Consider the following 15,300-nt stretch of genomic DNA (forward strand, 5'->3'; position numbering starts at 1 on the left):
CCCCAAGTTTCAGGGCTCAGTCCTTCAGAAGACTACCCTCCCTTCAAACACTAGCTTCACGTTGGTGGATTCACTAGGTCACTTGGAAATCCAACTGTCTACCGATTTGAGGGTTTCTATAACCCCCTTGGCCTTGATAACTGATTAGAATGATTTTCAGAAGTCAGGAAAGTTTTATACTGACAAGTACAGCTTTATTTAAAAGGATACATATAGGATGAAATCTGGGAGGGAGTACACGGCTTCCATGCCTCTCCCCATGAAATCAGGGCACGTCAGCTTCCCAGAGCATTAGCGCAAACATCAAAAATCTTTTAGCCTTGTTTCTAGAGATATTTTTATTAGGTTTTCATTACATAGACATAATTGATCAAATTATTGGCCACTTAATTGAACTCAATCTCCATCCCCTTTCTTCTCCCCAGAGGTATAGTTGCCCTAAAGTCCCCACCCTCTATTCATATGCTTGGTATTCCTGCTGATCAGCCACTGACCTAAAACTATCTAGGAACCTGACAACAATAATTTCATTAGCATAACAAAGTCATATCCTATCACTTGGGAAATTTCTAGGAGTTTTGAAGCTCTGTGGCAGGAACCAGGGACAATGACTAGATATACACTTTATTAGACTTCACTCCCCATAGAGTTTGGGCTGTCAAGGTTAACAGGGGAACCATGAGTGTCGTTTTCCCAGGACCCAGGCTTTGTTCTCTGATTCTGGATTCAGATTCTGCCTGACCTGGTGCCTGGAGCCTGGTTAGGGTGTCTCAGGGGTCACTGAGAAGTCTCCTGCCTGGGATCTGTGCCCTCCTCTCACTCATGATGCCAAAAGCAAACAAAATCAGTGTCCATGGTGCCTTTCAATTTCACTTCCTGGCAAAAGCTGTATTTCTCGGAAAAGGAGACCTCAGAACTTTGATTTCACTTTCTGTTCTTGGAAATAACAGGACTCTGCAATGTGATAGCTGCTTCTTTTCTATTGGCCAGAATCCTGTGAGGGTGGGGCAGAGAACAGAGATTATTTCTGTTTTGCCAGCTCGTTAGACATTTGGGTGACAGTCAGCTCTTTAATCTCTGCAGGGACCACACCAGCACACAGGACCTGTTCCAGTGCAAGGACGATCTGTGGACAGGAGTGTTCCTGGGTGAGCACTTCAGACTCAGCATTTCCTGCATTGCCAGTGGACACTTTCAGAGCTCAACGCTGACACCAAGTCTCCTTTCTTTCAGAAGCTGGTAAGCAAGAAATCACTTTGGATTGAGTGCGGGTCTAAAAATAGAATTACAGACCTATAGGTCCAAGTGTGGTAGGGGCTGGATGCTCAGTTTTGGATCCTGTGGACTTGAAAGACTGAGGAGCAGGATGACTGGTTGATGGCTGTGAGACGTTTAGAAAATTTAACTATTTGGGACATTTTTAGAGAGTGTTTGCAGAACAAATGTTATTCCTGTGAACTGTAGAAGGATCATGTGAATATTAGGGGTGTAAGTGGATAGGGGCTTTTCCCAAGAGCTACTGCCATCAGACACCCCTCATCTCATGGTAATACTTTTCCCTGGGGAGACAATGCTTATTATCTGTTTAAAAACAGATTCAAATTCAACTGAAAATGTTAAAGCTGACTTGCTTTGTTTAATGATTCATGAATTAGACAGCATCTTATCTAACAAATAGAAAGGAGCTCCACTGAACCATAGGAAAGAGTTTTTAAAGGAAGGGAGAAGGAGAAAAAGAAAGAAATCATTAGCCAGGAGTCCACTGTTTTAGTCAAAGTCACTCTCCTAAGGAGAAGAGAAAGGATCTACTGGCAAATCCCCAGTGTTAACCAGGAAATTCTTATGTTGACTGGTTAAAGGAGATATTCCTGGGGGAATGAAACTGTAATTAGGTTACGTATTAGGTCTTAGTTTACTGAATTGAGGCCTTAACTTATGTGGCTTCCTATGGCCCTGTGGCCCTTCTTTTCCACGAGATCAGACTTTCAGCTTAACTTAGAGATTTTATCAAAATATAAGGTATTGGTGTCACTTTCAGCTACTGCTCAGAGGTTCTTACAGTTTGTTGGTCCTTTGCATGGTTTCACATGTTATGATGTTGTTGCTTAATTTCTGTGATATTCACAGCTGATAACTTCAGGTTCACAATTTTTTTAATGTTTTATTTATTTTTGAGATAGAGACAGCGTGAGCAGGAGAGGGGCAGAGAGAAAGGGAGACACAGAATGTGAAGCAGCTCCAGGATCTGGGCTGTCAGCACAGAGCCCAATGTGGGGCTCGAACCCACGAACCGTGAGATCATGACCTGAGCTGAAATCAGACGCTTAACCAACTGAGCCGCCCAGGCGCCCCAGGGTCACAATTTTTTAATCAGCCATCCTCTATCTTTCTTTTATGATGGTCCAGTCACAGTGACATTATTTACTTTATGTGAACATACATTCAAAACTTTTGAGAACATGCAGTGTTATGATTATTATGATTTTTATGAGCAGGATAATTTTTAATGGATAGAATGCATTCTAAAGCCATGGTTCTATGACCCAAACAATAAAATTTAAGTAAGGTAAAAAAAAGAAAAAAAAAGTCCTCACTGAAGGAGTAATCTTTTAAAGCCAAGTGGCTTGCTCAGTGATCTTATGTAGTTGTGTTTCAGCTTCCCCAGAAATGTTAATCCAGATGCAGTAGGTGGTGGTGTTCACAGTATAGACACCTGTTGCTCCATTATAAGGTAAGTAAAGACTATTTATTGTCAAGAAAATCTTTGGCCAGAGGATCTAAGAATCTTTTTTGGGTAGCTATTGTCTTAGCAATGGATTCTGCAATATAATTAGGATTTAAAGAAAGATTTTGGATCAGATTGCCATGTACATTTACTCTTGGCCAGGGAAACATAGCCCTGCCAAAGGAAGCAACTCCTGAGCCTGGTTAATCTTTTAAACTCAATGATGTGAATCCAATGGAGTTGACCAATGAAATATCTTATTATGCTTGAGAAAAGTTATGGACAGTTAGATTTCCACTGAGTCTAAAATAAAAGATTGTTTTAAATGTTGGCATTTACTCCCCTTCATAGCAAAGGTCTGGGACGTATAGCTGAGGGCATTATATTTCTAAGATTATGTCATAATAAAGGAAAGAGAAAGAAGGAGAAAGGGTTTCAAATTTAATTAAAGTATGAAGACTTGATCTATTGTCTTATGGGCATGTAGTCTACCTCAATGTCAGCTACCTATCTTCCTCATCAATTTGACTTAGAGGTCTCTAGCATCTTCTTAGGATCAGGTGTCAAGTAAAGCTTTCTTTAGCTGTGAGATGTGTACCCAAGAATCAACACCTTCTAGTTTTATACCAATGTCAGTGGTTGGGAGCACTTGGTAAGATTCCTTTCAATAAGTGTTCAAATGCTGTATTCCTTTGATGACATTTCTAGAATACCCAGTCACCAGGTTTTAGATTGTGACCAACAGGATCCTTTGAATTGGGACCTAGGAAGATTTCTTTAACCTATTGATGATAGGACTGAGCATAAAACATTGGAGACTTTGTCATAGTTGGTCATAGTAGCATGAGACAACAAGGAATCAACAGAAAGTTGTGTACCAAGAGACAATGGTCTGCCAGTGATTATGTCATGTGAGGTGAGTTTAATTTATCCAAAGAGAGTACTGCAAACGGTCAGCAAGGCCAAAACTGATCTTAGGACAGGGACATTCAGTATTTTGGGCTAGTTTAAAATTTTTAAGTTTGAGGATCTCATTAATTTTCTTAATCTTCTTTGAAGCTTGAGTGTGATAGGTATTGTGATGATTCCAAGAAGTGTGCAGATTTTTCGTAAGGCTGATAAGATTTGTCTCCAAAATGCCTATCTCAATCACTGGGAGATTGTGGAAGGTGTATTCCAAGTGGGAAACACATTTTCTAACAGTTCCTTTGCCACTCTGAAGGCATCAGTCAACTAACTAAAAAAAAAAACAAAAAACAAAAACAAAAAAACAAAAAGACCACACACACATAAAGTAAGAGGAACATAATGATAACCCACACTAGGTGGCAATTGAATAATGAGCAGCTGCAGGTGTACCAAAATTCCACTGGGAATAGCTCTGAGTTTCCTGGGGGCAAAGATAATTTTTCCAGGATAATGGACCTGAGAAGTTAGATTGCTGGTAGACTGTTTTCACAATTTTATACAAGTCTCTCCTTGAATGTCTAGTCATAGTTTGAGTCATCTTAAAAGCATACTATGGTGGGTGAATAATGAAAAAACAAACAAAAAAGGGGGTTTACCAGGAGGTCAGGAAGAAATCAAGAGCTGTCCTGTATTACCCAAAGTCCTGATAGTTCAATGTATAGCCATTGTATCCCCATCTTATTTTCTCTGATTTAGAAGTCAAGCGTTGCCATGTTACCCTGACATCAGAATGGCAAAGTCTCACAGTGAGGGGATATTTTTGTGGCAGCAGAATGGGTTTTATCCACATGTGCCACAATTATTATAAATTTTTTGTTGTCTGCCTTTGTATGTAAATCAGCAGGGGTATTTTCCTGTTACTGTGGTTCAGTCCTTTTAGTGTGAGCCTGTTTTGATGACAGCAATTTCAGAATATAAGAGAGTAATTATAACTGATAACTTTAGAACATATTAAATTTCAAGGAATTTCACACAATTTATAGAACATTTATATGCCTATACAAATATAACATAAAACAGAAGATCTTTGTTTTCTAAGGCCATTTAAATGGTAAGAAAACTTTCTCAACCTATTACCAAAGGTAGATCAAGTGTTTTAAATAAAAGAAACAATGTTTCTTTTAACAGATAGGAAACCAAATGCTAATTTTGTACCAGTTTACTTTTGTATTAAAATATATTCACTCCACTGTTAGTTCTGATCATGCATAAAATTCTTTTTCAAAAATTTCTTTTTACAAGCTTTCTACAACTTTCCTTTACTTCAAATAAAAGTGTTTCTCTAGTCCATATTCATTTCTTTTTTTACCAAAAGCACATATCCTACTTTTCTTTCACTGAGATGTTTCCTTTAAAAAAAAAAATTAGTAGCTTTAACCACACACATTAATTAGAGTTCTTAACCTTTAGAAAATTTAATATCTAGTGAAAACTAAGTAGTAAGCATGAGTTAACTGTGTGTTAAACCAGTGTTCCTTAGATTGGTAAATTTATAAATACACTTTATAACTTCTAGAAGCATGTGCTTTATTTATAGTACAATCTTTCTACACAGTGTGCCAAAAAATTTTACTGTCAGATTTACATTAATATTTAGTTTTTCACTAATAAGGAAGCCAAAATTAGAGGCATCTATGTTTAATAATTAATGTTTCATTATTTTTTTGGATATGATCTAGACAGTTAATGAATCTAATTTAAATCATTATTTAATCTAACTCAACAAAGTTTTAAGGTTTTAATTTATCAAACATATTTCAGAAATGATTTAAAAGTTTACCTAAATTTTTAAAAAATTTAATTTATATCTAAAAATTAACTTACATCTATTTAATTTTCATTGTTCTTAAACAGTTAGGCTTAGACTACCCATGAATAATCAATGGTCATAAGACATCAAAGTCAATCTAATGATTTTTACTTGGATTTTTAAAACCTAAGCTATTTTTATTTTTATTTATTTTTAAAAGTGTTTAATGTTTATTCATCTTTGAGAGACAGAGAGAGACAGAGCATGAGTGGGGAAAGGTGAGAGAGAGAGGGAGACAAAGAACATGAAGCAGGCTCCAAAGCTGAAGCTGTCAGCACAGAGCCCAATCCAGGGCTGGAACTCACAAGCCCTGAAATCATGACTTGAGCTGCAGTAGAATGCCTAACCGACTGAGCCACCCAGGTGCCCCTTATTTTTTATTTTTAAGCTTTTTATTTTAATTCCATTATAGTTAACATACAGTGTTATATTAGTTTCAGGTGTACAATATAGTGATTCTATACATGAATCAGTGTGCATCCTGTTAACTTGTACTCTTTAATCCCCATCACTTGTTCCCCTTTCCCCCCACTCACTTCCCCTCTGGTAACTGTCCATTTGTTCTCTATAGTTAAGAGTTTGTTTCTTGGTCTCTCCCTCTCTCTCTTTCTCTCTCTCTCTATTATTCCCATTTCTCATTTGTTTCATTTCTTAGATTCCACATATGAGTGAAATAATATAATATGCTGTTTGTTTTTTACTAAGTGACTTATTTCCCTTAGCATTAAACTCTTCAGCTCCATCCAAATCATTGCAAATGACGATTTAATTTCTTTTAGTCTGAATAATATCCCATTGTGTATATATATATGTGTATATATATATATATACCACATCTTTTTTACCCATTCATTTAGTGATGGACACTTGGGTCTGACTCCATTACTTGGCTCTTGTAAATAATGCTGCTAGAAACAGAGTGCATGTATCCCTTAAATTAGTGTTTTTGTATTTGGGGGGTAAATACCCAGTAGTCTAATTACTGGGTCATGGGGTAGTTCTATTTTTAACTTTTTGAGGAATCTCATACTGTCTTCCATTGTAGCTGCAATAGTTTGCACTTCTGCCAACAGTGCAAGAGGGTTCCCTTTTCTCCACATCCTTACAAACACTTCTTCTTTCTTGTGTTTTTGATTTTAGCCATTCTGACAGGTGTGAGGTGATATCTCATTGTAGTTTTGAGTTGCATTTCCCTAGTAATGAGTGGTATTGAGCATCCTTTCCTGTGTCTATTGGCCATCTGGATGTCTTCTTTGGAGAAATGTCTGTTCATGTCTTCTGCCTATTTTTTAATTGGATTGTTTGTATCAGTTTTTTATGTACCTTTGATATTAATCCTTTACTGGAAATGTCAATTGTTGGTATCACCTCCCATTGAGTAGGCTGCTTTTAGTTTTGTTGAGAGTTTCCTTCATTGTGCACAAGTTTTTATTATTATGTAGTCTCAATAGTTTTTTTTATTTTATTTCTTTTGCCTCATAAAACATGTATAGATAAATGTGCTACAGCCAATGTCAGAGACTTTACTGCCTGTACTTTCTTCTAGGATACTTAGGGTTTTAGGATTTTATGGATTTAGCCTTTAATCTATTTTGAGTTTATTTTTGGGGATGGTGTAAAAAAGTGGTTCATTTCATTCTTTTGCATATTGCTGTCCAGTTTTCCCAACCACATTTGTTGAAAAGACTGTCTTTATCCAGTGGATATTCCTTTCTGCTTTGGAAAAGATTAATCAGCCATAGATTGTGGGTTTCTTTCTGGGTTTTCTAATCTGTTCCACTGATCCATGTGTCTATTTTTGTGCCAGTACAGTACTGTCTTGATTACTACAGCTTTGGAATATAACTTGATGTCCAAAATGTAACATTCTGGTCATGCTGACCAAACAACCAGACACATTAGGTGATGATATCTTGGACCTTCTATTCCAGGTGTTTGCAGCTAAACACCTTGTGGCTGTTATTGATGCTGAATGAAGCAGCTCAGCCTTATTTGAGTTCCTGACCCATGAAATTCTAAGATGTAGTGAACTGTTCCTAGTTTTAAGACACCAAGTTTTGGGGTAGTTTGTTTTGCAAAAATAGGTCATTGAAGTAATTGTAGATGCTGATTAGGTTGTAGATGTTAATTTTATGAGAAAATTAAAAACAACTTGCTATCCGTTGACTCCCAGTCTATAATTGGAAAAGTCTTCTTTGGCACAAGACAGACATTTAGATCAATGCAACAGAACAGAGAACCCAGAAGTGGACACACAAACGTATGGTCAACTAATCTTTGACAAAGCAGGAAAGAATATCCAAATCGAAAACAGTCTCTTCAGCAAGTGGTGCTGGGAGAACTGGACGGCAACATGCAGAAAAATAAATCTGGACCACTTTCCTACACCATACACAAAAATAAGCTCAAAATGGATGAAAGATCTAAATGTAACACAGGAAGCCATCAATATCACAGAGGAGAAAGCAGGCAAAAATCCCTTTGACCTTGGCTGCAGCAACTTCTTTCTCAGCATGTCTCTTGAGGGAAGGGAAACAAAAGCAAAAATGAACTATTGGGGCCTCATCAAGATAAAACCTTCTACACAGCAAAGAAAAGAATCAGCAAATCTAAAAGGCAACTGATGGAATGAGAGAAGATATCTGCAAATGACATATAGGATAAAAGGTTAGTATCCAAAATCTATAAAAAACTTATCAAACTCGACACCCAAAAAACAAATAATCTAGTAAAGAAATGGGTAAAAGACATGAATAGGCACTTCTCCAAAGAAGACATCCAGATGGCTAACAGACACATGAAAAAATGTTCAACATCACTCATCATCAGGGAAATACAAGTCAAAACAACAGTGAGATACCACCTTACACCTGTCAAAATTGCTAAAATTAAGAACACAAGAAAAAACAGATGTTGGGAGGATGTGGAGAAAGAGGATTTCCTACTGCTGGTAGGAATGAAAACTGGTGTAGCCACTCTGGAAAACAGTATGGAGGTTCCTCAAAAAATTAAAAATAGAACTACCCTATGACCCAGCAACTGCACTACTAGGTATTTATTCAAGTGATAGAGGTATGCTGTTTCGAAGGGGCACATGCATCCCAATGTTTATAGCAGCACGACCAACAATAGCCAAAGTACGGAAAGAGCCCAAATGTCCATCTATGGATTTATAGATAAAGAAGATGTGGTATACATAGACAATGGAGTATTACTCAGCAATCAAAAAGAATGAAATCTTGCCATTTGCAACTACATGGATGAACTAGAGGGTATTATGCTAAGCGAAATTAGTCAGTGAGAGAAAGACAAATATTATATGACTTAACTCATATGAGGACTTTAAGATACAAAACAGATGGACATAAGGGAAGGGAAGCAAAAATAATTTAAAAACAGGGAAGGGGACAAAACATGAGAGGCTCTTAAATATATAAAACAAACAGAGGGTTGCTGGAAGGGTTGTGGGAGGGGGGTATGTGATCAATGGGTAAGGGACATTAAGGAATCTACTCCTGAAATCATTGTTGCACTATATGCTAACTAACTTGGATGTAAATTTAAAAGTTAATTAATTATTTTTTTTTTTTTTTTAAAAAGAAGAGTCTTCTTTAGTTCAAAGCCTGCCTCCAGCTGGTCTAGATGAAGGAGAAAGAAGAGAGACTCAAAGTCCTATGAACTCAAGTCCCTCCAAATAGAGAGTTCAAACTCCTCCAAATAGAAAACTAGAACCAATGGCTGTCACCCTCCAAACATCTTCCATGGAAGGAGGAAGGAGTGGGTCAGTGCATAGAAGGGTGTATGGAAAATTGCACTTCAAGTGACCAGAGGTGTGGGGAGAAGTTATCCTATCACTGTGATCTTATTTAGCAACAAAATGTTCTGAAGGCACAGTCTGGACCTGGCAGGCCTAGAAAATGACATATTTTTAAAGTTTATTACTTTTTTTTACTTTCGTTTGCATTTAATTTATGCAGAATTTACTCCTCATCCATAAGTTTTGTTTCTTCAGTTTCTTTGGTGACATCTTTCTCTTCTGTGCAATCTCTCCTTGTGCTTTAGGAACAATCTATTTTGGGAGAACCTGCATGTCTCAGTTGATTAAGCCTCTGATTCTTGGTTTCAGCTCAGGTAACAATCTTATGGTTTGTGAGTTCAAGCCCTGCATCAGGCTCTGTGTTGTCAGCACAGAAGCTTCTTTGGGATTTTCTTCCTCCCTCTCTCTCTCTCTCACAGTCTCTCTCTCTCTCAAATAAATAAATAAACGTTATTTATTCTTTTAAATTTATTTCAAGAGAAAGCACGAACAGGGGAGGGGCAGAGAGAGGGGGACACAGGATTTAAAATGGGGTCAGTGTTGACAGGCTGACAGCAGTGAGCCCAATGCTGAGCTCAATCTCATGAAGCACAAGATCATGACCTAAGCCGAAGTCAGATGCTCAACCAACTGAGCCACTCAAGTGCCACGATAAATAAGCTTTTTTAAAACAAGGAACAATCTGGTCTTTATTTCAGTAAGGATCATCTCAATGTGACAGGGAGAGCTTATGTACGGGTGATCTGACCATGAGGCCTATAAGACCTATGCCTCATCCTGGGGCTTTGTTCATTGGATGTGCTCAAGGACAAGAGATTACACATTTAAAACATTAAGTTCAGCATTACTCTCTGCGTTTGTAAACATGTAGAGTAAAAATTCAACACTCTTTAAGGGCCACTGACCTTGTGTCCAGATGCTCGTTTGACCTGCGCACACCTACCAACTCCACCACTGTAGTGACAGAATGGCACAAATTGCATCTGCAAAGTGACATCCTACAGACATTTGGTAGTTTTTTAACATGCATACACTTGATGGCCTGAGCAGTTTCATGTGTGTTCTTTAAGTAAAACTGAAGATTTGAACCTCTTGATGTGCAAGATTTTGTAGAGATTTCTGGGTAAGTGATTAGTGAACTATCTTCAGAGATCACCTCAGACCACTCACAAGGAGCTTTAAACTTAATTTTTATCTTCAGGAGGATTTTTTCACTCCAATTCTCACATTTCATACTTCCAAGAGGTTTTTCTTGTTCTTTGAATTTTCCTTATTTACAGCCTCCTACTTCCGTGCATACAATTTTCAACCAGTTACTATTTACTGAGTGGCTGCTATGTGCCAGACATTGATTTAGGTGTGAAAATAGTGCAGTCATTTTTATCTCTTTGAGACTAATTAGAGGTTTGTTTTCCTCCTGCTCCCTCACTTGCCTCTGTTACCTCTGAGCTACTCCAGTGTTGCAGCTACCACCCTTAGGGGCTTTAACTTAAGGCTGTGATCCTTGACTGCCTTTTCTTATATACACGTACAAAGTTTTCCAAATAAATAGCCACACACACACACACACACACACACACACACACACACGACACACCAGGGAAGAAAACAGCAAAAAGACAATAAGGGAAGCTGGGAGCAGGTGATTAAGTGGTAAGGGATTTGGTTGACCCAAGAAAACAAAGTTATAAGATGACAAGAAAGCAGCCCCATTTGTTCCTCAGTGCTCCAGACTGGTGTAGTTACTTGAAGTCCATTCAAGGTTGATTTGTGTGCCCCCAACTCCCACCCTCAATTCCTATGATGAAGTCCTAACCCCCAATGCTTCACAATATAACTCTCAATGCCTCACAATATAACTATGTTTGGAAGTAAAGTCTTCAAAGAAGCAATGAAGTTAAGAAGAGGCATTTAGGACAGTACCTAACCCAATATGACTACTTACAAGAAGAACAAAACTGGATACAGACATGCAGGCACACAGGGAAAGATCACATATACAGAGAGATAATGTGGTTCTCTGCAAATCAAGGATAGAGGCCTCAGAAGAAACCAACCCTGAAAACACATTGATTTAGGACTTCCAGCCCCAAAACTGTGAGAAAATCAACTTCTGGTGTTTAAGACACTCATACTGTTGCACTTTGTTATGGCAGCCTGAGCAGACAAAGCTCTTGTAACTGAAATTATATTGATGAAAGCACTAGTGCTGGTGACTGGTAATCAGACCAAAATGAATCCATTTGTAATAGTAAAAGTACCTAATACCATGCATAAAATGCACACAGCAGTTTTAGAGACAACCGAAGAAGGAAGAAAGGAATTGGGGGTCTTGGTACTACTTGTAACAGAAGAGGACAGTTGTCATTGTTCCTGGTCCACTTAGAGCTGATCTAAGGAAGGAAGGTGTTCTGTGTGAAGCAGGCCTCTGGATCCAAGACTTGAGAGGAAATCTCAGGTCAAATCCTTGAGGCTCTGTATGTTCCAACTGTAAAGTCTTAGGCTCCTAAAGGCAGCTGAAGCCCTTGACTGAGTCCAACCTGCTGTTAGTACATCTGCAAGTCTATATCTAGGTGGGCAGGGAAACTGTCCTCTTGTGCTTCCAAGAGCCACAGAACCAAAAACATTGGTACAGAAGGAATCCTTGAATTACTCAGTTTTCTTGTTCCTTGTTTTATGCATGAGGAATGAGGTCCATGGTGATGTGACTTGCCTGGTCAGTTGTGGAGCTGAGCCACAGTCTGGTGCTAGAGGAGAGTAAAAGGAAACTGCTGTGGGATAGCCAGGAGGCCTCTAGGTCCTTCATTAATTAATGGATTGATAAGTGTGGAGAGCAGGGGAGGAGACAGGCTTAATCTGTACTCCACATATTACCACAGTCAAGTCTTCCCTCATTTTTCTCTTCAATTAGAAGTTCTGGGATATTCTTTTTTTTGAATTAAAGTATAAATGATACAAAATGTTAAATTAGCTTTATGTACACAACATAATGAGTCTACGACTATGCATTCTGCTACACTCATCACAAGTATAGCTACCTACTGTCACCTACTGTCACCATACACCACTACTACAATACCATTAACCATATTCCCTACACTACACCTTATATTAGCCCTGGTACAGTGTTAACCAGAGACACATTCCTCCCCTGCACAGCAGTGTTTGCTTTTGGTAATCTAATCCTAAATGTTTTTTTTTTTTTAATTTTTTTTTAATGTTTTTTATTTATTTCTAGGAGAGAGAGAGAGACAGCATGAGCAGGGGAGGGTCAGAGAGAGAGGGAGTCACAGACTGAAACAGGCTCCAGGCTCTGAGCTGACAGTCAGCACAGAGCCCGACGCGGGGCTCGAACCCACGAACCGCGAGATCATGACCTAAGCGAAAGTCGGACGCTTAACCGACTAAGCCACCCAGGCGCCCCAGTCTAATCCTAAATGTTTTATCTACATTTATTGTCTTCTTCTACTGAAAATTCTGAGGGCAGAAAAAATTTCCACTGCCACCACTTTCTCTAATATGAAGATGCTGAGGATAACAGTCAAATGCTGGTTTTTGAAATGAAGGCAAATGTGGTGGTATCAAAGGAAGTTCCACCCAGAGCTTACTCAAGATGGGAAACATTTCTACTCCAGAACTCCCATCTTGCAACCAGACAGCCTGAATTTCTTAGTCTCCAATTGATGATATTAGAAGCAGTGTCAACGTTTGTTTTTATGGGCTTCTTGAGTCATTTAAATTCCTTCTCAGATAACACACTAATTTTCCTATATCTGACTTCTTGAGATTTTTCACTGTGTGCTTAAATTTGAAAATAGCCCTAAATAAGAGATAATGTCATGTATTTTGGGGAGTTCCCTTTTGATCCTCCCAAGTTGGTATAAAACAAAAGGCAGAAAGTATCTTTTGCTGTTCATGAACACAAAATATCTCTCTGGTCAAATCCAGTGAGTGGAGCCATTGTGAGAGAAGTCTGCATTCTCAGTGTTCCCAGGGAAGGCCTGGGACATGAACCCAGCCCTCTGGCCTCAACATTCAGAGTATTTTCAGGGTCTCAGAACAACTCTGGCTCTGTCACACAGGACCCCAATCTGTGTTGTGTGGTGATGGTGCAAGAATGAAGGTAGACTCTGTGGGATGGCAGGTGGAGACCAGCCAGGTTCCTCTTGGGTCAATGCACCCAAGTAAGCAGCTCCCCAGGGCTGGCCATGGTGCTAGCAGGAAGAGAATGAGAATTTTCAAGACTTCAGTGACAAGGGAATAGGGAGTTAGTTTTTTGAAGCCCTCTTCAAATTTGACTAATAGCATATTACCACTGAAATTGACAAGCTGAGGCACTGGACTGGAATAAAAACCTATTGAAAACCAGACTGTATTCTAGAAATTGCTCTTAGTGTCAAGAGGTTGGTTTGCTAGAGTTGCCATAACTAAATACCATGGACTTAAACAACAGAAATTTATTCTCTCACTCTTCTGGAGGCTGGAAGTCTAATATCGATGGGCCAGTAGGCATTGTTTCTCCCGAAGCCTTTCTCCTTGACTTGCAGATGGTCACCTTCCTGCTATGTGTGTGTGCATCCCTTGTGTCTCTTCCCCTTCTTCTAAGGACACCAGTCCTATTGGATCAGGGCCCCACTTATCTGACCTCAGTCAACCTTCATTGCCTCCTTAAAGAAGATTTTACAAATACAGTCATAATGGAGGTTAGAATTTCAACATAGGAACTTGGAGATCTATAGTTAAGTTCAGAACAAACCCCCTAAGTCTGAAAAAAGTTTCAGTAGCAGTATTCTTTGTGTAGTGTTACAGTTGTACTAGAGAATGGTGTGGGTGTGTCGAAGAACCCCAGCAGGGGGATGAGCCAACAGCCCCTGCAGAGATTAAAGGACATGACTCAGGAAGCTACTTCAGATGCAAATGTGGTCTGACATCATGTAAAGTCCTCAAGACAGAATTGGGTGGTCAGAGCCACCAAATTATGAGTATACTCTACATTTGAGATACAAAAGTAGGCAGATCCTCCTCAACTGTCCAATAATAATAAAAATATAGAAAATATCTCACTGATGGGAAAATTGAGCCTCCTTGGTAAGCAATGCATTCTCTTCTTTTGGTGCAATGTGTAAGAATCCATATGTTATAACCCAGAAATTCCACACCTACTTCTGGAGAAGATTCTACACAGATGTACCAGAAACATGTGCAAAACATTTAGAGCTGAAATGTGTTAACAAGAAACAACTGTAAAGAACTTCAAACTTAAATTTTTGTTGACAGTGATTGGGTAGATAATATGTGCTATCTTCACAAAACGGAAAACATGTGTGATAGAAACAATTTTAAATGAAAAACAACTTGCAGAAGATGGCACACAAAATAATTCCATTTTTCCAAAGCACCCCAACAAACAAAACTAAATGGTATAGTATCTGACAAAACACACATCTATGGTAAAAACCAAAGAAAGCAAAAAAAAAAAAAAAGTTAAACACAAAATTCAAAGAAGCTGGATATCTGAGAAGAGATGTAGGGAGATAGGATATGAGGTGAACCTTGTGGGAATATTCAATGATACAAGAAACATTCTAGCTCTTAATTTGGACGTTGAGTTCACAAGTATTTATATTTATATCTTTCTTTATATTGTGTGTATGTATATAATGTCATATATATCCTGTGTAGCTGCTGAACACATATTTCACTTAGGAAACACAACAAAGGAAGATGCTAAAGCTGGTGAACATTGTCCCCAGCCCTTTTCATCCTCAGTAGGTTATATTTTAAAGAAGTTTGTTCTGTTTACCCATCACATTTATTAAAGAGACTGTCTTTACCTTTTGTATAGTTTTGCATCCTTTGTCATAAATTGACTTGAGTTTATTTCTGGGTACTCTATAATATTCCATAGGTGTATGTGTTTTTGGTATGCCAATACCATACTGTTTTTTTTTGTTTGTTTGTTTTTGTTTTTTTTTTTTT

General features: G+C 38.4%; 1 protein-coding gene across 3 annotated transcripts in view; it reads left to right on the forward strand.

Annotated features, from left to right (window-relative positions):
- The first annotated feature begins 1,064 nt into the window (after window positions 1-1,064).
- The window catches only part of LOC120226116 (immunity-related GTPase family M protein 1-like), a 33,480-nt gene continuing 19,244 nt past the window's right edge, over window positions 1,065-15,300 (forward strand). For 2 of the 3 annotated variants that reach the window (XM_039224317.1, XM_039224319.1), the window contains exon 1: window positions 1,065-1,239. The gene's annotated coding sequence lies outside the window, so the exon portion shown is untranslated. Of the gene's footprint in view, window positions 1,240-2,656; window positions 2,732-15,300 lie in introns of all 3 variants that reach the window. The other variant, XM_039224318.1, reaches the window with a different exon arrangement.

This window comes from Hyaena hyaena, unplaced genomic scaffold (genome assembly GCF_003009895.1).
Source record: "Hyaena hyaena isolate Hyena2069 unplaced genomic scaffold, ASM300989v1 scaffold_1593, whole genome shotgun sequence".
Taxonomy (NCBI): domain Eukaryota; kingdom Metazoa; phylum Chordata; class Mammalia; order Carnivora; family Hyaenidae; genus Hyaena; species Hyaena hyaena.